The sequence below is a fragment of the Oncorhynchus gorbuscha genome, linkage group LG21, assembly GCF_021184085.1.
Source record: "Oncorhynchus gorbuscha isolate QuinsamMale2020 ecotype Even-year linkage group LG21, OgorEven_v1.0, whole genome shotgun sequence".
Lineage (NCBI taxonomy): Eukaryota > Metazoa > Chordata > Actinopteri > Salmoniformes > Salmonidae > Oncorhynchus > Oncorhynchus gorbuscha.
The window spans coordinates 6,197,876-6,225,375 of NC_060193.1; the positions used below are offsets into that span (position 1 = coordinate 6,197,876).

General features: G+C 44.8%; 1 protein-coding gene across 3 annotated transcripts in view; it reads right to left on the reverse strand.

The window, feature by feature from the left end:
- Positions 1–27,500, reverse strand: part of LOC124008783 (pyruvate carboxylase, mitochondrial-like) — a 587,218-nt gene that overhangs the window by 74,836 nt on the left and 484,882 nt on the right. The window lies entirely within an intron of this gene.

The following is a 27,500-nucleotide window of genomic DNA, read 5'->3' on the forward strand; positions in this document are numbered from 1 at the left end:
GGCCAGAGAGGGCCAGAGAGGGCCAGAGAGAGAGGGTCAGAGAGGGCCAGAGAGGGTCAGAGGGGGCCAAAGAGGGCCAGAGAGGGCCAGAGACGGCCAGAGAGGGCCAGAGAGAGAGGGTCAGAGAGGGCCAGAGAGGGTCAGAGAGGGCCAGAGAGGGTCAGAGAGGGTCAGAGAGGGCCAGAGAGGGTCAGAGAGGGCCAGAGAGGGCCAGAGAGGGCCAGAGAGGGTCAGAGAGGGTCAGAGAGGGCCAGAGAGGGCCAGAGAGGGTCAGAGAGGGTCAGAGAGGGCCAGAGAGGGTCCGAGATACGGTACGGATCCCAAAATGGCACCCTATTCTCTTTCTAGTGCACTTCTTTTAACCTGGGTCAATAGGGCTCTAGTGCACTTCTTTTAACCAGGGTCCATAGGGCTCTAGTGCACTTATTTTAACCAGGGTCCATAGGGCTCTAGTGCACTTCTTTTAACCTGGGTCCATAGGGCTCTAGTGCACTTCTTTTAACCAGGGTCCATAGGGCTCTAGTGCACTTATTTTAACCAGGGTCCATAGGGCTCTAGTGCACTTCTTTTAACCAGGGTTCATAGAGCTCTCGTGCACTTCTTTTAACCAGGGTCCATAGAGCTCTAGTGCACTATGTAAGAAGAAGGGTGTAATTTGGAACGCATCCCAAGGAGTAAGTATTGAAAGATATGAATAAGTATAAGTATTGAAGGAGATTAATAAGTATAAGTATTGAAGGAGATTAATAAGTATTGAAAGAGATTAATAAGTATTGAAAGAGATTAATAAGTATTGAAGGAGATTAATAAGTATAAGTATTGAAGGAGATTAATAAGTATTGAAAGAGATTAATAAGTATTGAAAGAGATTAATAAGTATTGAAGGAGATTAATAAGTATTGAAAGAGATTAATAAGTATTGAAAGAGATTAATAAGTATTGAAAGAGATGAATAAGTATTGAAAGAGATTAATAAGTATTGAAGGAGATTAATAAGTATTGAAGGAGATTAATAAGTATTGAAGGAGATTAATAAGTATAAGTATTGAAGGAGATTAATAAGTATTGAAAGAGATTAATAAGTATTGAAAGAGATTAATAAGTATTGAAGGAGATTAATAAGTATTGAAAGAGATTAATAAGTATTGAAAGAGATTAATAAGTATTGAAAGAGATGAATAAGTATTGAAAGAGATTAATAAGTATTGAAGGAGATTAATAAGTATTGAAGGAGATTAATAAATATTGAAAGAGATGAATAAGTATTGAAAGAGATTAATAAGTATTGAAGGAGATTAATAAGTATTGAAGGAGATTAATAAATATTGAAAGAGATTAATAAGTATTGAAAGAGATTAATAAGTATTGAAGGAGATTAATAAGTATTGAAGGAGATTAATAAATATTGAAGGGGATTAATTAGTATAAGTATTGAAGGAGATTAATAAGTATTGAAGGAGATAATAAGTATAAGTATTGAAGGAGATTAATTAGTATAAGTATTGTAGACAGTAGAAAGTAGGGCTCTGGTTTGAGTACTAACTCTACAGGGAGATAAAACATGAGTTGTATTTAGTTTTCGCTGTTTTCTCTGGTCAAATATAAGCTGTTGTGGAGAGAAATACAGAAATAGGGAGAAAGAGAGAGAGAGAAAGAAAAGAGAGAGAAAAGAGAGAGAGAAAGATGTGAGGAGAAAGAGAGAGAAAAGAGAGAGAAACATGTGGGGAGAAAGAGAGAGATGGGGAAAAAGGGAGATAGAGAGAGAAAAGAGAGGGAGATAGAGAGAGAAAAGAGAGAGATGGAGGAAAAGCGAGATAGAGAGAGAAAAGAGAGGGAGAGAGAGAGAAAAGAGAGGGAGAGAGAGAGAAAAGAGAGGGAGAGAGAGAGAAAAGAGGGAGATAGAGAGAGAAAAGAGGGAGATAGAGAGAGAAACGTAAGATGGAGGAAAAGCGAGATAGAGAGAGAGAGACAGAAAGGCTTTTAAGAGGCCTTTGAAACTCCCGCTGCTCAGAGGTCATTAGAATACTATAATATATATAATATTATATAATACAGTATTAGAAGTGTTTGTTTCAAAAAAGCCTTCGACTCAATTTAGCATGAGGGTCTGCTATACAAACTGTTGGAAAGTGGTGTTCAGGGAAAACCATACAACATTATAAAATCCATGTACACAAACAACATGGGCAAAAAACACACATTTCTTTCCACAGGGCCGTGGGGCGAGACAGGGAAACAACTTCTAGCCCCTTCAACATATATATGAACTGGTGAGGCACTAGACGAGTCTGCAGAACCGGGCCCCACCCTCTTCAACATATAGATACGAACTGGTGAGGCACTAGACGAGTCTGCAGAACCGGGCCCCACCCTCTTCTACATATATATATGAACTGGTGAGGCACTAGACGAGTCTGCAGTACCGGGCCCCACCCTCTTCAACGTATATATATGAACTGGTGAGGCACTAGACGAGTCTGCAGAACCGGGCCCCACCCTCTTCAACGTATATATATGAACTGGTGAGGCACTAGACGAGTCTGCAGTACCGGGCCCCACCCTCTTCAACGTATATATATGAACTGGTGAGGCACTAGACGAGTCTGCAGAACCTGGCCCCACCCTCTTCAACGTATATATATGAACTGGTGAGGCACTAGACGAGTCTGCAGAACCGGGCCCCACCCTCTTCAACATATAGATACGAACTGGTGAGGCACTAGACGAGTCTGCAGTACCGGGCCCCACCCTCTTCAACGTATATATATGAACTGGTGAGGCACTAGACGAGTCTGCAGTACCGGGCCCCACCCTCTTCAACGTATATATATGAACTGGTGAGGCACTAGACGAGTCTGCAGTACCGGACCCCACCCTCTTCAACGTATATATATGAACTGGTGAGGCACTAGACGAGTCTGCAGTACCGGACCTCACCCTCTTCAACATATATATATGAACTGGTGAGGCACTAGACGAGTCAAATGCCTCACCCTCTTCAACGTATTGAACTGGTAAGGCACTAGGTGCTCTGCAGTGGGCCTCACCCCAACCTGGTGAGGCACTAGACAGCTGCAGTACCGGGCCTCACCCTCTTCTACATATATAGTCGAACTGGTGAGGCACTAAGAGTCTGCAGTACCGGGCCTCACCCTACTAGAATCTGAAGTCAAATGTCTAATGTTTGCTGATGATCTGGTGCTTCTGACCCCAACCAAGGAGGGCCTACAGCAGCACCTAGATCTTCTGCACAGATTCTATCAGACCTGGGTCCTGACAGAACTGGGCCCTGACAGACCTGGGCCCTGACAGTAAATCTCAGTAAGACCAAAATAATGGTGTTCCAAAAAAAGGTCCAGTTGCCAGGACCACAAATACAAATTCCATCTAGACACCATTGCCTTAGAGCACACAAAAAAACTATACATACCTCGGCCTAAACATCAGTGCCACAGGTAACTTCCACAAAGCTGTGAACGAGCTGAGAGACAAGGCAAGAAGGGCCTTGTATGCCATCAAAAGAAACATAACATTTGCCATACCAATTAGGATCTGGCTAAAAATACTTGAATCAGTCATAGAGCCCATTGCCCTTTATGGTTGTGAGGTCTGGAGTCCGCTCACCAACCAAGACTTCACAAAATGGGACAAACACCAAATTGAGACTCTGCATGTATAATTTTGCAAAAATATCCTCTGTGCACAACGTAGAACACCAAATAATGCATGCAGAGCAGAATTAGGCCGATACCCACTAATTATCAAAATCCAGAAAAGAGCCGTTAAATTCTATAACCACCTAAAAGGAAGCGATTCCCAAACCTTCCACAACAAAGCCATCACCTACAGAGAGATGAACCTGGAGAAGAGTCCCCTACGCAAGCTGGTCCTGGGGTTCTGTTCACAAACACAAACAGACCCCACAGAACCACAGGACAGCAACACAATTAGACCCAACCAAATCATGAGAAAACAAAAAGATAATTACTTGACACATTGGAAAGAATTAACAAAAAAACAGAGCAAACTAGAATGCTATTTGGCCCTAAACAGAGAGTACACAGTGGCAGAATACCTGACCACTGTGACTGACCCAAAATTAAGTTAAGCTTTGACTATGTACAGACTCAGTGAGTATTGCCTTGCTATTGAGAAAGGCCGCCGTAGGCAGACATGGCTCTCAAGAGAAGACAGACTATGTGCTCACTGCCCACAAAATGAGGTGGAAATTGAGCTGCACTTCCTAACATCCTGTCCAATGTATGACCATATTAGAGAGACATATTTCCCTCAGATTACACAGATCCACAAAGAATTTGAAAACAAATCCAATTTTGAAAAACTCCCATATCTACTGGGTGAAATACCACAGTGTTCCATCACAGCAAGATGTGTGACTTGTTGCCACAAGAAAAGGTCAACCAGTGAAGAACAAACACCATTGTAAATACAGCCCATATTTATGCTTATTTATTTTATCTTGTGTATTTGAACTATTTGCACATAATATAACATTTTGGAACTTTTGTTAATTTTCATTGTTTATTTCATGTTTGTTCATTATCTAGTTCACTTGCTTGTGCAATATATACATACATATATAGAGAGAGAGACAGATAGAGAGAGACTTAGAGATGTTATTAACCAGTACCCCGTTTACTCATAAACAGATCAATGTTATTAGCCAGTACCCCATTTACTCATAAACAGATCAATGTTATTAGCCAGTACCCCATTTACTCATAAACAGATCAATGTTATTAACCAGTACCCCATTTACTCATAAACAGATCAATGTTATTAGCCAGTACCCCATTTACTCATAAACAGATCAATGTTATTAACCAGTACCCCATTTACTCATAAACAGATCAATGTTATTAACCAGTACCCTATTTACTCATAAACATATAAATGTTATTAGCCAGTACCCCATTTACTCATAAACATATCAATGTTATTAACCAGTTTGTAAACTCAAGCCTCAGTCTCGCTGCCAACACCCCTCCGGCATGCAGACCTCAGCTATGACCTTCCTCAGTAGGCGAGACGATCGGATTCCCGCTCGTTCTCCCAGCTCCTCCAACGATCTGCTCCTGCTCCGCATCAGATGACCCAGCTTGGTACACCCCACGCCTAACAGGCATGAACGTAGTCTGGCTGAACCCAGAGCACGGGACTGGATGGCAGTGTTGTGAAAAAGAGGCTCTTCAAAAAGCCACATCCCTGGTGGCGTGCCGGCCTTACGGGACAAGTTGAAAACTCTCCAAGCCTGCATAACAGACTCATAAAATTGGGTCAGGCCAGACAAATCACCCCCCTCTAGCTTTAAGAGGAAAAGGTGCTTGTCTAAGCTCAAACAGCCCGCTCTCCTCATCAGTGTGTAGGCTGTGTCGACCCAGCTAGAACCGTCACTGTACAACAGTCTCTGGGCTGCTTGAAGCTGGAAAGCCATGATCTTGGAGGAAATGTCCAATAGGCCTTGTCCTCGTGCAGTGGCAGACACAGTGCTTTAATCCAATCTTGTCCAGACCAGAATAAATGAACAAGGGTCCTGTGAAGCTCTTGTATCAGACCCCTCGGTGGCTGTAAAATCATTAGTCTGTGTCACAGGGTAGAGGCAGCTAGATGATTGGCTACAAGCAACCTTCCCCTTTAAGACAGCTGTTGTAGCACCCATTTCCACCTTGACAATCTGACACACACCTTCTCAACTGCACCCTTCCAGTTACTCTTTTGAAAGACATCAGAGCCCTTGAAAACAATCAAAGTCTTCATCCCATCTCTGCCCCACTGAATCCCCCCTGGTAACCGTGGAGCGGATCCTATCTGAAGCCCTCTGGTAACCGTGGAGTGGATCCTATCTGAAGCCCCCTGGTAACCATGGAGTGGATCCTATCTGAAGTCCCCCTGGTAACCATGGAGTGGATCCTAACTGAAGCACCCCTGGTAACCATGGAGCAGATCCTATCTGAAGCCCCCCTGGTAACCATGGAGCGTATCCTATCTGAAGCCCCCTGGTAACCATGGAGCGTATCCTATCTGAAGCCCCCCTGGTAACCATGGAGTGGATCCTATCTGAAGCACCCCTGGTAACCATGGAGCAGATCCTATCTGAAGCCCCCCTGGTAACCATGGAGCGTATCCTATCTGAAGCCCCCCTGGTAACCATGGAGCGTATCCTATCTGAAGCCCCCCTGGTAACCATGGAGTGGACCCCCCACCGGCCTGAAAGTGCTTATAAAACTCAGATGGTAAACCATCGATGCCAGGGGCTCGGCCTGATGAGAGCTGTGTAACTGCTGTGGACAGCTTACCGCAGGGTGTAGTCAGAGTCCAAGGCAACTCTCTGCTCAGGGCCCAACTTTGGAACAACTGTTTAGCACACAAAGACTCACAATGCCACAGCAGTATACTGTTGACAAAACGCACGTATTTGGGCTGTAGAAGTCAACCTCATTAGTCTCATCACTTCCCAACATCGTCTCAAGGACTCCAAGTTCCATCTAATAACTCTACATTTTTTTCCCAAAACAACAAACCCTTTTCACAAAACATGACATCACGTAACAATTTAACGTAAACCTTCGTGGACAGGACAAGTGAATATCAACAGACACGTTATGATGATCAGAGAAACCCACAGGAGTGATGTCACACCTTCCAACCTACTACAGTAGTGATCAGATACATACCACCTGTCTAACCTTCCAACCCTACTACAGTAGTGATCAGATACATACCACCTGTCTAACCTTCCAACCCTAGTCCCTTCCCTCTTATTCCCGTCCCTTCCCTCTTATTCCTGTCCCTCCCCCTCTTATTCCTCTCACTCCCCCTCTTATTCCTGTCCCTCCCCTCTTATTCCTCTCCCTCCCCCTCTTATTCCTGTCCCTCCCCCTCTTATTCCTGTCCCTCACCCTCTTATTCCTGTCCATCACCCTCTTATTCCTGTCCATCACCCTCTTATTCCTGTCCCTTACCTCTTATTCCTGTCCATCACCCTCTTATTCCTGTCCATCCCCCTCTTATTCCTGTCCCTTCCCTCTTATTCCTGTCCCTCCCCCTCTTATTCCTGTCCATCACCCTCTTATTCATGTCCCTTCCCTCTCTTATCTGCCAATTTTACAGATTTCCCAAAAGTCTGATCCAGGATCACATTTATCTCCTCTAGATTGTAAATTGAGTCGTCACCAGCTGCTGTCGTATCAGGAGAGATACATTTACATTTACATTTACATTTAAGTCATTTAGCAGACGCTCTTATCCAGAGCGACTTACAGATATCCATATCCTTCTCCCGATCCTCCTCAACTGAGGCCCCAGACCCCTGACTCCCCTCACCTCAACTGAGGCCACAGACCCCTGACTCCCCTCACCCACATCCCTCTCAACACTCCCCACTTGCACCCCATCACTCGTACCAGGCATCTCCTCCACTATCTGGGAGACTAGCCCCACCTGAACATCAGTACTCATAGTGGGCATCTTCTCCACTAACTGGGAGCCTAGCTCCACATGAACCCCATCACTCGTACTGGGCACCTCCTCCACTACCTGAGAGATTAGCTCCACCTGAACCCTCTCCTGTACCCAATTACTCATACTGGGCACCTCCTCACCAGTCTGAGGAACTGGCTCTTCAGATCCATCCTTACCTTCTACAACAATATTTTTCTGCTGCATAACATTTCCCTCTAATAGAAGTTGCAACTCCGTGCCCTCATCACAGATAACTTGTTCCTCAGCAACAGGTGCTTGTGACGGCTCTACCCCTGTCGGTGCACCTCTCTCTACATCAGCGGGCCCAGGCGTTACGAGGCCCACCTCTCTCTACATCAGCGGGCCCAGGCGTTACGAGGCCCACCTCTCTCTACATCAGTGGGCCCAGGCGTTACGAGGACCACCTCTCTCTAAGTGGTCCATGGTCCTTCTGTAGCTCAGCTGGTAGAGCATGGCGCTTGTAACGCCAGGGTAGTGGGTTCGATTCCCGGGACCACCCATACGTAGAATGTATGCACACATGACTGTAAGTCGCTTTGGATAAAAGCGTCTGCTAAATGGCATTATATTATATTATATTATTATATTATTATAAGTCAGTGGGCCCAGGCGTTACAAGGCCCATCTCTCTCTACATCAGTGGGCCCAGGCGTTACGAGGCCCACCTCTCTCTACATCAGTGGGCCCAGGCGTTACAAGGCCCACCTCTCTCTACATCAGCGGGCCCAAGCGTTACGAGGCCCACCTCTCTCTACATCAGCGGGCCCAGGCGTTACGAGGCCCACCTCTCTCTACATCAGCGGGCCCAGGCGTTACGAGGCCCACCTCTCTCTACATCAGCGGGCCCAGGCGTTACGAGGCCCACCTCTCCCTACATCAGTGGGCCCAGGCGTTACGAGGCCCACCTCTCTCTACATCAGTGGGCCCAGGCGTTACGAGGCCCACCTCTCTCTACATCAACGGGCCCAGGCGTTATGAGGCCAACCTCTCCCTACATCAGTGGGCCCAGGCGTTATGAGGCCCACCTCTCCCTACATCAGTGGGCCCAGGCGTTACGAGGCCAACCTCTCTCTACATCAGTGGGCCCAGGCGTTACGAGGCTCACCTCTCTCTACATCAACGGGCCCAGGCGTTACGAGGCCCACCTCTCTCTACATCAACGAGCCCAGGCATTATGAGGCCCACCTCTCTCTACATCAACGAGCCCAGGCGTTACGAGGCCAACCTCTCTCTACATCAGTGGGCCCAGGCGTTACGAGGACCCCTGCACCCCCCCCTTCCCCCCCTCCACCTTCTCCCTTTTCGGGCAAGCATGTCGCTTAAGGCCAACATCACCACACTCAGAACACTGTTGACTACCTGTACTAGCATAAACCAGAACACCGTTGACTACCTGTACTAGCATAAACCAGAACACCGTTGACTACCTGTACTAGCATAAACCAGAACACCGTTGACTACCTGTACTAGCATAAACCAGAACACCGTTGACTACCTGTACTAGCATAAACCAGAACACCGTTGACTACCTGTACTAGCATAAACCAGAACACCGTTGACTACCTGTACTAGCATAAACCAGAACACCGTTGACTACCTGTACTACCTGTAGCATAAACCAGAACACCGTTGACTACCTGTACTAGCATAAACCAGAACACCGTTGACTACCTGTACTAGCATAAACCAGAACACCGTTGACTACCTGTACTAGCATAAACCAGAACACCGTTGACTACCTGTACTAGCATAAACCAGAACACCGTTGACTACCTGTACTAGCATAAACCAGAACACCGTTGACTACCTGTACTAGCATAAACCAGAACACCGTTGACTACCTGTACTAGCATAAACCAGAACACCGTTGACTACCTGTACTAGCATAAACCAGAACACCGTTGACTACCTGTACTAGCATAAACCAGAACACCGTTGACTACCTGTACTAGCATAAACCAGAACACCGTTGACTACCTGTACTAGCATAAACCAGAACACCGTTGACTACCTGTACTAGCATAAACCAGAACACCGTTGACTACCTGTACTAGCATAAACCAGAACACCGTTGACTACCTGTACTAGCATAAACCAGAACACCGTTGACTACCTGTACTAGCATAAACCAGAACACCGTTGACTACCTGTACTAGCATAAACCAGAACACCGTTGACTACCTGTACTAGCATAAACCAGAACACCGTTGACTACCTGTACTAGCATAAACCAGAACACCGTTGACTACCTGTACAAGCATAAACCAGAACACCGTTGACTACCTGTACTAGCATAAACCAGAACACCGCTGACTACCTGTACTAGCATAAACCAGAACACCGCTGACTACCTGTACTAGCATAAACCAGAACACCGTTGACTACCTGTACTAGCATAAACCAGAACACCGTTGACTACCTGTACTAGCATAAACCAGAACACCGTTGACTACCTGTACTAGCATAAACCAGAACACCGTTGACTACCTGTACTAGCATAAACCAGAACACCGTTGACTACCTGTACTAGCATAAACCAGAACACCGTTGACTACCTGTACTAGCATAAACCAGAACACCGTTGACTACCTGTACTAGCATAAACCAGAACACCGTTGACTACCTGTACTAGCATAAACCAGAACACCGTTGACTACCTGTACTAGCATAAACCAGAACACCGTTGACTACCTGTACTAGCATAAACCAGAACACCGTTGACTACCTGTACTAGCATAAACCAGAACACCGTTGACTACCTGTACTAGCATAAACCAGAACACCGTTGACTACCTGTACTAGCATAAACCAGAACACCGTTGACTACCTGTACTAGCATAAACCAGAACACCGTTGACTACCTGTACTAGCATAAACCAGAACACCGTTGACTACCTGTACTAGCATAAACCAGAACACCGTTGACTACCTGTACTAGCATAAACCAGAACACCGTTGACTACCTGTACTAGCATAAACCAGAACACCGTTGACTACCTGTACTAGCATAAACCAGAACACCGTTGACTACCTGTACTAGCATAAACCAGAACACCGTTGACTACCTGTACTAGCATAAACCAGAACACCGTTGACTACCTGTACTAGCATAAACCAGAACACCGTTGACTACCTGTACTAGCATAAACCAGAACACCGTTGACTACCTGTACTAGCATAAACCAGAACACCGTTGACTACCTGTACTAGCATAAACCAGAACACCGTTGACTACCTGTACTAGCATAAACCAGAACACCGTTGACTACCTGTACTAGCATAAACCAGAACACCGTTGACTACCTGTACTAGCATAAACCAGAACACCGTTGACTACCATAAACCAGAACACTGTGCCAGAACACCGTTGACTACCTGTACTAGCATAAACCAGAACACCGTTGACTACCTGTACTAGCATAAACCAGAACACCGTTGACTACCTGTACTAGCATAAACCAGAACACCGTTGACTACCTGTACTAGCATAAACCAGAACACCGTTGACTACCTGTACTAGCATAAACCAGAACACCGTTGACTACCTGTACTAGCATAAACCAGAACACCGTTGACTACCTGTACTAGCATAAACCAGAACACCGTTGACTACCTGTACTAGCATAAACCAGAACACCGTTGACTACCTGTACTAGCATAAACCAGAACACCGTTGACTACCTGTACTAGCATAAACCAGAACACCGTTGACTACCTGTACTAGCATAAACCAGAACACCGTTGACTACCTGTACTAGCATAAACCAGAACACCGTTGACTACCTGAACACCGTACTAGGCCAAAACCAGAACACCGTTGACTACCTGTACTAGCATAAACCAGAACACCGTTGACTACCTGTACTAGCATAAACCAGAACACCTTGACTACCTGTACTAGCATAAACCAGAACACCGTTGACTACCTGTACTAGCATAAACCAGAACACCGTTGACTACCTGTACTAGCATAAACCAGAACACCGTTGACTACCTGTACTAGCATAAACCAGAACACCGTTGACTACCTGTACTAGCACCAGAACACCGTTGACTACCTGTACTAGCATAAACCAGAACACCGTTGACTACCTGTACTAGCATAAACCAGAACACCGTTGACTACCTGTACTAGCATAAACCAGAACACCGTTGACTACCTGTACTAGCATAAACCAGAACACCGTTGACTACCTGTACTAGCATAAACCAGAACACCGTTGACTACCTGTACTAGCATAAACCAGAACACCGTTGACTACCTGTACTAGCATAAACCAGAACACCGTTGACTACCTGTACTAGCATAAACCAGAACACCGTTGACTACCTGTACTAGCATAAACCAGAACACCGTTGACTACCTGTACTAGCATAAACCAGAACACCGTTGACTACCTGTACTAGCATAAACCAGAACACCGTTGACTACCTGTACTAGCATAAACCAGAACACCGTTGACTACCTGTACTAGCATAAACCAGAACACCGTTGACTACCTGTACTAGCATAAACCAGAACACCGTTGACTACCTGTACTAGCATAAACCAGAACACCGTTGACTACCTGTACTAGCATAAACCAGAACACCGTTGACTACCTGTACTAGCATAAACCAGAACACCGTTGACTACCTGTACTAGCATAAACCAGAACACCGTTGACTACCTGTACTAGCATAAACCAGAACACCGTTGACTACCTGTACTAGCATAAACCAGAACACCGTTGACTACCTGTACTAGCATAAACCAGAACACCGTTGACTACCTGTACTAGCATAAACCAGAACACCGTTGACTACCTGTACTAGCATAAACCAGAACACCGTTGACTACCTGTACTAGCATAAACCAGAACACCGTTGACTACCTGTACTAGCATAAACCAGAACACCGTTGACTACCTGTACTAGCATAAACCAGAACACCGTTGACTACCTGTACTAGCATAAACCAGAACACCGTTGACTACCTGTACTAGCATAAACCAGAACACCGTTGACTACCTGTACTAGCATAAACCAGAACACCGTTGACTACCTGTACTAGCATAAACCAGAACACCGTTGACTACCTGTACTAGCATAAACCAGAACACCGTTGACTACCTGTACTAGCATAAACCATATACAGTCTTTTGTCACACTAGATTTTAAACGATGAACTTGCAAACTTCCCAAAACCCAATAACTGTACAGCTAATTGGGATAAACCAGACATTCTACCCTTGTTGACGGAGAAATAAGTGTACCAGACACTCTTAAACATTAAGAAGTACACCATGCTCAACCATACGATCTACCAGACACTCTTCTTTAAGAAGTACGCCATGCTCAACCATCCGATCTACAAGACACTCTTCTTTAATAAGTACACCATGCTCAACCATATGATCTACCAGACACTCTTCTTTAAGAAGTACGCCATGCTCAACCATCCGATCTACAAGACACTCTTCTTTAAGAAGTACGCCATGCTCAACCATCCGATCTACAAGACACTCTTCTTTAAGAAGTACGCCATGCTCAACCATCCGATCTACAAGACACTCTTCTTTAAGAAGTACACCATGCTCAACCATCCGATCTACAAGACACTCTTCTTTAAGAAGTACACCATGCTCAACCATCCGATCTACAAGACACTCTTCTTTAAGAAGTACACCATGCTCAACCATCCGATCTACAAGACACTCTTCTTTAAGAAGTACGCCATGCTCAACCATCCGATCTACAAGACACTCTTCTTTAAGAAGTACGCCATGCTCAACCATCCGATCTACAAGACACTCTTCTTTAAGAAGTACGCCATGCTCAACCATCCGATCTACAAGACACTCTTCTTTAAGAAGTACGCCATGCTCAACCATCCGATCTACAAGACACTCTTCTTTAAGAAGTACGCCATGCTCAACCATCCGATCTACAAGACACTCTTCTTTAAGAAGTACGCCATGCTCAACCATCCGATCTACAAGACACTCTTCTTTAAGAAGTACACCATGCTCAACCATCCGATCTACAAGACACTCTTCTTTAAGAAGTACGCCATGCTCAACCATCCGATCTACAAGACACTCTTCTTTAAGAAGTACGCCATGCTCAACCATCCGATCTACAAGACACTCTTCTTTAAGAAGTACGCCATGCTCAACCATCCGATCTACAAGACACTCTTCTTTAAGAAGTACGCCATGCTCAACCATCCGATCTACAAGACACTCTTCTTTAAGAAGTACGCCATGCTCAACCATCCGATCTACAAGACACTCTTCTTTAAGAAGTACGCCATGCTCAACCATCCGATCTACAAGACACTCTTCTTTAAGAAGTACGCCATGCTCAACCATCCGATCTACAAGACACTCTTCTTTAAGAAGTACGCCATGCTCAACCATCCGATCTACAAGACACTCTTCTTTAAGAAGTACGCCATGCTCAACCATCCGATCTACAAGACACTCTTCTTTAAGAAGTACCATCCGATGCTCAGACCATACAACCATCTACAAGACACTCTTCTTTAAGAAGTACGCCATGCTCAACCATATGATCTACAAGACACTCTTCTTTAAGAAGTACGCCATGCTCAACCATCCGATCTACAAGACACTCTTCTTTAAGAAGTACGCCATGCTCAACCATCCGATCTACAAGACACTCTTCTTTAAGAAGTACGCCATGCTCAACCATCCGATCTACAAGACACTCTTCTTTAAGAAGTACGCCATGCTCAACCATCCGATCTACAAGACACTCTTCTTTAAGAAGTACGCCATGCTCAACCATCCGATCTACAAGACACTCTTCTTTAAGAAGTACGCCATGCTCAACCATCCGATCTACAAGACACTCTTCTTTAAGAAGTACGCCATGCTCAACCATATGATCTACAAGACACTCTTCTTTAAGAAGTACGCCATGCTCAACCATCCGATCTACAAGACACTCTTCTTTAAGAAGTACGCCATGCTCAACCATCCGATCTACAAGACACTCTTCTTTAAGAAGTACACCATGCTCAACCATATGATCTACCAGACACTCTTCTTTAAGAAGTACGCCATGCTCAACCATCCGATCTACCAGACACTCTTCTTTAAGAAGTACGCCATGCTCAACCATCCGATCAACCAGACACTCTTCTTTAAGAAGTACGCCATGCTCAACCATCCGATCTACAAGACACTCTTCTTTAAGAAGTACACCATGCTCAACCATCCGATCTACCAGACACTCTTCTTTAAGAAGTACGCCATGCTCAACCATCCGATCTACAAGACACTCTTCTTTAAGAAGTACGCCATGCTCAACCATCCGATCTACCAGACACTCTTCTTTAAGAAGTACGCCATGCTCAACCATCCGATCTACAAGACACTCTTCTTTAAGAAGTACGCCATGCTCAACCATCCGATCTACCAGACACTCTTCTTTAAGAAGTACGCCATGCTCAACCATACGATCAACCAGACACTCTTCTTTAAGAAGTACGCCATGCTAAACCATATGATCTACAAGACACTCTTCTTTAAGAAGTACGCCATGCTCAACCATCCGATCTACCAGACACTCTTCTTTAAGAAGTACGCCATGCTAAACCATCCGATCTACCAGACACTCTTCTTTAAGAAGTACGCCATGCTCAACCATCCGATCAACCAGACACTCTTCTTTAAGAAGTACGCCATGCTCAACCATCCGATCTACCAGACACTCTTCTTTAAGAAGTACGCCATGCTCAACCATCCGATCTACCAGACACTCTTCTTTAAGAAGTACACCATGCTCAACCATCCGATCTACCAGACACTCTTCTTTAAGAAGTACGCCATGCTCAACCATCCGATCTACCAGACACTCTTCTTTAAGAAGTACGCCATGCTCAACCATCCGATCTACCAGACACTCTTCTTTAAGAAGTACGCCATGCTCAACCATCCGATCTACCAGACACTCTTCTTTAAGAAGTACGCCATGCTCAACCATCCGATCTACCAGACACTCTTCTTTAAGAAGTACGCCATGCTCAACCATACGATCTACCAGACACTCTTCTTTAAGAAGTACGCCATGCTCAACCATCCGATCTACCAGACACTCTTCTTTAAGAAGTACGCCATGCTCAACCATCCGATCTACCAGACACTCTTCTTTAAGAAGTACGCCATGCTCAACCATCCGATCTACCAGACACTCTTCTTTAAGAAGTACGCCATGCTCAACCATCCGATCTACCAGACACTCTTCTTTAAGAAGTACGCCATGCTCAACCATCCGATCTACCAGACACTCTTCTTTAAGAAGTACGCCATGCTCAACCATCCGATCTACAAGACACTCTTCTTTAAGAAGTACGCCATGCTCAACCATCCGATCTACAGACACTCTTCTTTAAGAAGTACGCCATGCTCAACCATCCGATCTACCAGACACTCTTCTTTAAGAAGTACGCCATGCTCAACCATCCGATCTACCAGACACTCTTCTTTAAGAAGTACGCCATGCTCAACCATCCGATCTACAAGACACTCTTCTTTAAGAAGTACGCCATGCTCAACCATACGATCACCAGACACTCTTCTTTAAGAAGTACGCCATGCTCAACCATCCGATCTACCAGACACTCTTCTTTAAGAAGTACGCCATGCTCAACCATCCGATCTACCAGACACTCTTCTTTAAGAAGTACGCCATGCTCAACCATCCGATCTACCAGACACTCTTCTTTAAGAAGTACGCCATGCTCAACCATCCGATCTACCAGACACTCTTCTTTAAGAAGTACGCCATGCTCAACCATCCGATCTACCAGACACTCTTCTTTAAGAAGTACACCATGCTCAACCATCCGATCTACAAGACACTCTTCTTTAAGAAGTACGCCATGCTCAACCATACGATCTACCAGACACTCTTCTTTAAGAAGTACGCCATGCTCAACCATCCGATCTACAAGACACTCTTCTTTAAGAAGTACGCCATGCTCAACCATCCGATCTACAGACACTCTTCTTTAAGAAGTACGCCATGCTCAACCATACGATCTACCAGACACTCTTCTTTAAGAAGTACGCCATGCTCAACCATCCGATCTACCAGACACTCTTCTTTAAGAAGTACGCCATGCTCAACCATCCGATCTACCAGACACTCTTCTTTAAGAAGTACGCCATGCTAAACCATCCGATCTACCAGACACTCTTCTTTAAGAAGTACGCCATGCTCAACCATATGATCTACCAGACACTCTTCTTTAAGAAGTACGCCATGCTCAGCCATACGATCTACCAGACACTCTTCTTTAAGAAGTACGCCATGCTAAACCATCCGATCTACCAGACACTCTTCTTTAAGAAGTACGCCATGCTAAACCATCCGATCTACCAGACACTCTTCTTTAATAAGTACGCCATGCTCAACCATCCGATCTACCAGACACTCTTCTTTAATAAGTACGCCATGCTAAACCATCCGATCTACCAGACACTCTTCTTTAATAAGTACGCCATGCTCAAACCATCCGATCTACCAGACACTCTTCTTTAAGAAGTACGCCATGCTAAACCATCCGATCTACCAGACACTCTTCTTTAAGAAGTACGCCATGCTAAACCATCCGATCTACCAGACACTCTTCTTTAAGAAGTACGCCATGCTCAACCATCCGATCTACCAGACACTCTTCTTTAAGAAGTACGCCATGCTCAACCATCCGATCTACAAGACACTCTTCTTTAAGAAGTACGCCATGCTCAACCATACGATCTACCAGACACTCTTCTTTAAGAAGTACGCCATGCTAAACCATCCGATCTACCAGACACTCTTCTTTAAGAAGTACGCCATGCTCAACCATCCGATCTACCAGACACTCTTCTTTAAGAAGTACGCCATGCTCAACCATACGATCTACCAGACACTCTTCTTTAAGAAGTACGCCATGCTAAACCATCCGATCTACCAGACACTCTTCTTTAAGAAGTACGCCATGCTCAACCATCCGATCTACCAGACACTCTTCTTTAAGAAGTACGCCATGCTAAACCATCCGATCTACCAGACACTCTTCTTTAAGAAGTACGCCATGCTCAACCATATGATCTACCAGACACTCTTCTTTAAGAAGTACGCCATGCTCAGCCATACGATCTACCAGACACTCTTCTTTAAGAAGTACACCATGCTAAACCATTCGATCTACCAGACACTCTTCTTTAATAAGTACACCATGCTAAACCATCCGATCTACCAGACACTCTTCTTTAAGAAGTACGCCATGCTAAACCATCCGATCTACCAGACACTCTTCTTTAATAAGTACGCCATGCTCAACCATCCGATCTACCAGACACTCTTCTTTAATAAGTACGCCATGCTCAGCCATACGATCTACAAGACACTCTTCTTTAATAAGTACACCATGCTAAACCATCCGATCTACCAGACACTCTTCTTTAATAAGTACGCCATGCTAAACCATCCGATCTACCAGACACTCTTCTTTAAGAAGTACGCCATGCTAAACCATCCGATCTACCAGACACTCTTCTTTAAGAAGTACGCCATGCTAAACCATCCGATCTACCAGACACTCTTCTTTAAGAAGTACGCCATGCTCAACCATCCGATCTACCAGACACTCTTCTTTAAGAAGTACACCATGCTCAACCATCCGATCTACAAGACACTCTTCTTTAAGAAGTACGCCATGCTCAGCCATACGATCTACCAGACACTCTTCTTTAAGAAGTACGCCATGCTAAACCATCCGATCTACCAGACACTCTTCTTTAAGAAGTACGCCATGCTCAACCATCCGATCTACCAGACACTCTTCTTTAAGAAGTACGCCATGCTCAACCATCCGATCTACCAGACACTCTTCTTTAAGAAGTACGCCATGCTCAACCATACGATCTACCAGACACTCTTCTTTAAGAAGTACGCCATGCTAAACCATCCGATCTACCAGACACTCTTCTTTAAGAAGTACGCCATGCTCAACCATCCGATCTACCAGACACTCTTCTTTAAGAAGTACGCCATGCTAAACCATCCGATCTACCAGACACTCTTCTTTAAGAAGTACGCCATGCTCAACCATATGATCTACCAGACACTCTTCTTTAAGAAGTACGCCATGCTCAGCCATACGATCTACCAGACACTCTTCTTTAAGAAGTACGCCATGCTAAACCATCCGATCTACAAGACACTCTTCTTTAAGAAGTACGCCATGCTCAGCCATACGATCTACCAGACACTCTTCTTTAAGAAGTACGCCATGCTAAACCATCCGATCTACCAGACACTCTTCTTTAAGAAGTACGCCATGCTCAACCATCCGATCTACCAGACACTCTTCTTTAAGAAGTACGCCATGCTCAACCATCCGATCTACAAGACACTCTTCTTTAAGAAGTACGCCATGCTCAACCATACGATCAACCAGACACTCTTCTTTAAGAAGTACGCCATGCTAAACCATCCGATCTACCAGACACTCTTCTTTAAGAAGTACGCCATGCTAAACCATCCGATCTACCAGACACTCTTCTTTAAGAAGTACGCCATGCTAAACCATCCGATCTACCAGACACTCTTCTTTAAGAAGTACGCCATGCTAAACCATCCGATCTACCAGACACTCTTCTTTAAGAAGTACGCCATGCTCAACCATCCGATCTACCAGACACTCTTCTTTAAGAAGTACACCATGCTCAACCATCCGATCTACAAGACACTCTTCTTTAAGAAGTACGCCATGCTCAGCCATACGATCTACCAGACACTCTTCTTTAAGAAGTACGCCATGCTAAACCATCCGATCTACCAGACACTCTTCTTTAAGAAGTACGCCATGCTCAACCATCCGATCTACCAGACACTCTTCTTTAAGAAGTACGCCATGCTCAACCATACGATCTACCAGACACTCTTCTTTAAGAAGTACGCCATGCTAAACCATCCGATCTACCAGACACTCTTCTTTAAGAAGTACGCCATGCTCAACCATCCGATCTACCAGACACTCTTCTTTAAGAAGTACGCCATGCTAAACCATCCGATCTACCAGACACTCTTCTTTAAGAAGTACGCCATGCTCAACCATATGATCTACCAGACACTCTTCTTTAAGAAGTACGCCATGCTCAGCCATACGATCTACCAGACACTCTTCTTTAAGAAGTACGCCATGCTAAACCATCCGATCTACCAGACACTCTTCTTTAATAAGTACACCATGCTAAACCATCCGATCTACCAGACACTCTTCTTTAAGAAGTACGCCATGCTAAACCATCCGATCTACCAGACACTCTTCTTTAATAAGTACGCCATGCTCAACCATCCGATCTACCAGACACTCTTCTTTAATAAGTACGCCATGCTAAACCATCCGATCTACCAGACACTCTTCTTTAATAAGTACGCCATGCTAAACCATCCGATCTACCAGACACTCTTCTTTAAGAAGTACGCCATGCTAAACCATCCGATCTACCAGACATTCTTCTTTAAGAAGTACGCCATGCTAAACCATCCGATCTACCAGACACTCTTCTTTAAGAAGTACGCCATGCTCAACCATCCGATCTACCAGACACTCTTCTTTAAGAAGTACGCCATGCTCAACCATCCGATCTACAAGACACTCTTCTTTAAGAAGTACGCCATGCTCAGCCATACGATCTACCAGACACTCTTCTTTAAGAAGTACGCCATGCTAAACCATCCGATCTACCAGACACTCTTCTTTAAGAAGTACGCCATGCTCAACCATCCGATCTACCAGACACTCTTCTTTAAGAAGTACGCCATGCTCAACCATACGATCTACCAGACACTCTTCTTTAAGAAGTACGCCATGCTAAACCATCCGATCTACCAGACACTCTTCTTTAAGAAGTACGCCATGCTCAACCATCCGATCTACCAGACACTCTTCTTTAAGAAGTACGCCATGCTAAACCATCCGATCTACCAGACACTCTTCTTTAAGAAGTACGCCATGCTCAACCATATGATCTACCAGACACTCTTCTTTAAGAAGTACGCCATGCTCAGCCATACGATCTACCAGACACTCTTCTTTAAGAAGTACGCCATGCTAAACCATCCGATCTACCAGACACTCTTCTTTAATAAGTACACCATGCTAAACCATCCGATCTACCAGACACTCTTCTTTAAGAAGTACGCCATGCTAAACCATCCGATCTACCAGACACTCTTCTTTAATAAGTACGCCATGCTCAACCATCCGATCTACCAGACACTCTTCTTTAATAAGTACGCCATGCTCAGCCATACGATCTACAAGACACTCTTCTTTAATAAGTACACCATGCTAAACCATCCGATCTACCAGACACTCTTCTTTAATAAGTACGCCATGCTAAACCATCCGATCTACCAGACACTCTTCTTTAAGAAGTACGCCATGCTAAACCATCCGATCTACCAGACACTCTTCTTTAAGAAGTACGCCATGCTAAACCATCCGATCTACCAGACACTCTTCTTTAAGAAGTACGCCATGCTCAACCATCCGATCTACCAGACACTCTTCTTTAAGAAGTACACCATGCTCAACCATCCGATCTACAAGACACTCTTCTTTAAGAAGTACGCCATGCTAAACCATCCGATCTACCAGACACTCTTCTTTAAGAAGTACGCCATGCTCAACCATCCGATCTACCAGACACTCTTCTTTAAGAAGTACGCCATGCTCAACCATACGATCTACCAGACACTCTTCTTTAAGAAGTACGCCATGCTAAACCATCCGATCTACCAGACACTCTTCTTTAAGAAGTACGCCATGCTCAACCATCCGATCTACCAGACACTCTTCTTTAAGAAGTACGCCATGCTAAACCATCCGATCTACCAGACACTCTTCTTTAAGAAGTACGCCATGCTCAACCATATGATCTACCAGACACTCTTCTTTAAGAAGTACGCCATGCTCAGCCATACGATCTACCAGACACTCTTCTTTAAGAAGTACGCCATGCTAAACCATCCGATCTACAAGACACTCTTCTTTAAGAAGTACGCCATGCTAAACCATCCGATCTACCAGACACTCTTCTTTAAGAAGTACGCCATGCTCAACCATCCGATCTACCAGACACTCTTCTTTAAGAAGTACGCCGTGCTCAACCATCCGATCAACAAGACACTCTTCTTTAAGAAGTACGCCATGCTCAACCATCCGATCAACCAGACACTCTTCTTTAAGAAGTACGCCATGCTCAACCATCCGATCAACCAGACACTCTTCTTTAAGAAGTACGCCATGCTCAACCATCCGATCTACCAGACACTCTTCTTTAAGAAGTACGCCATGCTCAACCATCCGATCTACCAGACACTCTTCTTTAAGAAGTACGCCATGCTCAACCATCCGATCAACCAGACACTCTTCTTTAAGAAGTACACCATGCTCAACCATCTGATCTACAAGACACTCTTCTTTAAGAAGTACGCCATGCTCAACCATCCGATCTACCAGACACTCTTCTTTAAGAAGTACGCCATGCTCAACCATCCGATCAACCAGACACTCTTCTTTAAGAAGTACGCCATGCTCAACCATCCGATCTACCAGACACTCTTCTTTAAGAAGTACGCCATGCTAAACCATCCGATCTACAAGACACTCTTCTTTAAGAAGTACGCCATGCTAAACCATCCGATCTACCAGACACTCTTCTTTAAGAAGTACGCCATGCTCAACCATCCGATCTACAGACACTCTTCTTTAAGAAGTACGCCATGCTCAACCATCCGATCAACAAGACACTCTTCTTTAAGAAGTACGCCATGCTCAACCATCCGATCAACCAGACACTCTTCTTTAAGAAGTACGCCATGCTCAACCATCCGATCAACCAGACACTCTTCTTTAAGAAGTACGCCATGCTCAACCATCCGATCTACCAGACACTCTTCTTTAAGAAGTACGCCATGCTCAACCATCCGATCTACCAGACACTCTTCTTTAAGAAGTACGCCATGCTCAACCATCCGATCAACCAGACACTCTTCTTTAAGAAGTACACCATGCTCAACCATCTGATCTACAAGACACTCTTCTTTAAGAAGTACGCCATGCTCAACCATCCGATCAACCAGACACTCTTCTTTAAGAAGTACGCCATGCTCAACCATCCGATCAACCAGACACTCTTCTTTAAGAAGTACGCCATGCTCAACCATCCGATCTACCAGACACTCTTCTTTAAGAAGTACGCCATGCTAAACCATCCGATCTACAAGACACTCTTCTTTAAGAAGTACGCCATGCTAAACCATCCGATCTACCAGACACTCTTCTTTAAGAAGTACGCCATGCTCAACCATCCGATCTACCAGACACTCTTCTTTAAGAAGTACGCCATGCTCAACCATCCGATCAACAAGACACTCTTCTTTAAGAAGTACGCCATGCTCAACCATCCGATCTACCAGACACTCTTCTTTAAGAAGTACGCCATGCTCAACCATCCGATCAACCAGACACTCTTCTTTAAGAAGTACGCCATGCTCAACCATCCGATCTACCAGACACTCTTCTTTAAGAAGTACGCCATGCTCAACCATCCGATCTACCAGACACTCTTCTTTAAGAAGTACGCCATGCTCAACCATCCGATCAACCAGACACTCTTCTTTAAGAAGTACACCATGCTCAACCATCTGATCTACAAGACACTCTTCTTTAAGAAGTACGCCATGCTCAACCATCCGATCAACCAGACACTCTTCTTTAAGAAGTACGCCATGCTCAACCATCCGATCAACCAGACACTCTTCTTTAAGAAGTACACCATGCTCAACCATCTGATCTACAAGACACTCTTCTTTAAGAAGTACGCCATGCTCAACCATCCGATCAACCAGACACTCTTCTTTAAGAAGTACGCCATGCTCAACCATCCGATCAACCAGACACTCTTCTTTAAGAAGTACGCCATGCTCAACCATCCGATCTACCAGACACTCTTCTTTAAGAAGTACGCCATGCTAAACCATCCGATCTACAAGACACTCTTCTTTAAGAAGTACGCCATGCTAAACCATCCGATCTACCAGACACTCTTCTTTAAGAAGTACGCCATGCTCAACCATCCGATCTACCAGACACTCTTCTTTAAGAAGTACGCCGTGCTCAACCATCCGATCAACAAGACACTCTTCTTTAAGAAGTAAGAACCATCCGATCAACCAGACACTCTTCTTTAAGAAGTACGCCATGCTCAACCATCCGATCAACCAGACACTCTTCTTTAAGAAGTACGCCATGCTCAACCATCCGATCTACCAGACACTCTTCTTTAAGAAGTACGCCATGCTCAACCATCCGATCTACCAGACACTCTTCTTTAAGAAGTACGCCATGCTCAACCATCCGATCAACCAGACACTCTTCTTTAAGAAGTACACCATGCTCAACCATCTGATCTACAAGACACTCTTCTTTAAGAAGTACGCCATGCTCAACCATCCGATCAACCAGACACTCTTCTTTAAGAAGTACGCCATGCTCAACCATCCGATCAACCAGACACTCTTCTTTAAGAAGTACGCCATGCTCAACCATCCGATCTACCAGACACTCTTCTTTAAGAAGTACGCCATGCTAAACCATCCGATCTACAAGACACTCTTCTTTAAGAAGTACGCCATGCTAAACCATCCGATCTACCAGACACTCTTCTTTAAGAAGTACGCCATGCTCAACCATCCGATCTACCAGACACTCTTCTTTAAGAAGTACGCCGTGCTCAACCATCCGATCAACAAGACACTCTTCTTTAAGAAGTACGCCATGCTCAACCATCCGATCAACCAGACACTCTTCTTTAAGAAGTACGCCATGCTCAACCATCCGATCAACCAGACACTCTTCTTTAAGAAGTACGCCATGCTCAACCATCCGATCTACCAGACACTCTTCTTTAAGAAGTACGCCATGCTCAACCATCCGATCAACCAGACACTCTTCTTTAAGAAGTACACCATGCTCAACCATCTGATCTACAAGACACTCTTCTTTAAGAAGTACGCCATGCTCAACCATCCGATCAACCAGACACTCTTCTTTAAGAAGTACGCCATGCTCAACCATCCGATCAACCAGACACTCTTCTTTAAGAAGTACGCCATGCTCAACCATCCGATCTACCAGACACTCTTCTTTAAGAAGTACGCCATGCTAAACCATCCGATCTACAAGACACTCTTCTTTAAGAAGTACGCCATGCTAAACCATCCGATCTACCAGACACTCTTCTTTAAGAAGTACGCCATGCTCAACCATCCGATCTACCAGACACTCTTCTTTAAGAAGTACGCCGTGCTCAACCATCCGATCAACAAGACACTCTTCTTTAAGAAGTACGCCATGCTCAACCATCCGATCAACCAGACACTCTTCTTTAAGAAGTACGCCATGCTCAACCATCCGATCAACCAGACACTCTTCTTTAAGAAGTACGCCATGCTCAACCATCCGATCTACCAGACACTCTTCTTTAAGAAGTACGCCATGCTCAACCATCCGATCTACCAGACACTCTTCTTTAAGAAGTACGCCATGCTCAACCATCCGATCAACCAGACACTCTTCTTTAAGAAGTACACCATGCTCAACCATCTGATCTACAAGACACTCTTCTTTAAGAAGTACGCCATGCTCAACCATCCGATCAACCAGACACTCTTCTTTAAGAAGTACGCCATGCTCAACCATCCGATCAACCAGACACTCTTCTTTAAGAAGTACGCCATGCTCAACCATCCGATCTACCAGACACTCTTCTTTAAGAAGTACGCCATGCTAAACCATCCGATCTACAAGACACTCTTCTTTAAGAAGTACGCCATGCTAAACCATCCGATCTACCAGACACTCTTCTTTAAGAACCATCCGATCTACCAGACACTCTTCTTTAAGAAGTACGCTGCTCAACCATCCGATCAACAAGACACTCTTCTTTAAGAAGTACGCCATGCTCAACCATCCGATCAACCAGACACTCTTCTTTAAGAAGTACGCCATGCTCAACCATCCGATCAACCAGACACTCTTCTTTAAGAAGTACGCCATGCTCAACCATCCGATCTACCAGACACTCTTCTTTAAGAAGTACGCCATGCTCAACCATCCGATCTACCAGAGACACTCTTCTTTAAGAAGTACGCCATGCTCAACCATCCGATCAACCAGACACTCTTCTTTAAGAAGTACACCATGCTCAACCATCTGATCTACAAGACACTCTTCTTTAAGAAGTACGCCATGCTCAACCATCCGATCAACCAGACACTCTTCTTTAAGAAGTACGCCATGCTCAACCATCCGATCAACCAGACACTCTTCTTTAAGAAGTACACCATGCTCAACCATCTGATCTACAAGACACTCTTCTTTAAGAAGTACGCCATGCTCAACCATCCGATCAACCAGACACTCTTCTTTAAGAAGTACGCCATGCTCAACCATCCGATCAACCAGACACTCTTCTTTAAGAAGTACGCCATGCTCAACCATCCGATCTACCAGACACTCTTCTTTAAGAAGTACGCCATGCTAAACCATCCGATCTACAAGACACTCTTCTTTAAGAAGTACGCCATGCTAAACCATCCGATCTACCAGACACTCTTCTTTAAGAAGTACGCCATGCTCAACCATCCGATCTACCAGACACTCTTCTTTAAGAAGTACGCCGTGCTCAACCATCCGATCAACAAGACACTCTTCTTTAAGAAGTACGCCATGCTCAACCATCCGATCAACCAGACACTCTTCTTTAAGAAGTACGCCATGCTCAACCATCCGATCAACCAGACACTCTTCTTTAAGAAGTACGCCATGCTCAACCATCCGATCTACCAGACACTCTTCTTTAAGAAGTACGCCATGCTCAACCATCCGATCTACCAGACACTCTTCTTTAAGAAGTACGCCATGCTCAACCATCCGATCAACCAGACACTCTTCTTTAAGAAGTACACCATGCTCAACCATCTGATCTACAAGACACTCTTCTTTAAGAAGTACGCCATGCTCAACCATCCGATCAACCAGACACTCTTCTTTAAGAAGTACGCCATGCTCAACCATCCGATCAACCAGACACTCTTCTTTAAGAAGTACGCCATGCTCAACCATCCGATCTACCAGACACTCTTCTTTAAGAAGTACGCCATGCTAAACCATCCGATCTACAAGACACTCTTCTTTAAGAAGTACGCCATGCTAAACCATCCGATCTACCAGACACTCTTCTTTAAGAAGTACGCCATGCTCAACCATCCGATCTACCAGACACTCTTCTTTAAGAAGTACGCCATGCTCAACCATCCGATCAACAAGACACTCTTCTTTAAGAAGTACGCCATGCTCAACCATCCGATCAACCAGACACTCTTCTTTAAGAAGTACGCCATGCTCAACCATCCGATCAACCAGACACTCTTCTTTAAGAAGTACGCCATGCTCAACCATCCGATCTACCAGACACTCTTCTTTAAGAAGTACGCCATGCTCAACCATCCGATCTACCAGACACTCTTCTTTAAGAAGTACGCCATGCTCAACCATCCGATCAACCAGACACTCTTCTTTAAGAAGTACACCATGCTCAACCATCTGATCTACAAGACACTCTTCTTTAAGAAGTACGCCATGCTCAACCATCCGATCAACCAGACACTCTTCTTTAAGAAGTACGCCATGCTCAACCATCCGATCAACCAGACACTCTTCTTTAAGAAGTACGCCATGCTCAACCATCCGATCTACCAGACACTCTTCTTTAAGAAGTACGCCATGCTCAACCATCCGATCTACAAGACACTCTTCTTTAAGAAGTACGCCATGCTCAACCATACGATCAACCAGACACTCTTCTTTAAGAAGTACGCCATGCTCAACCATCCGATCTACAAGACACTCTTCTTTAAGAAGT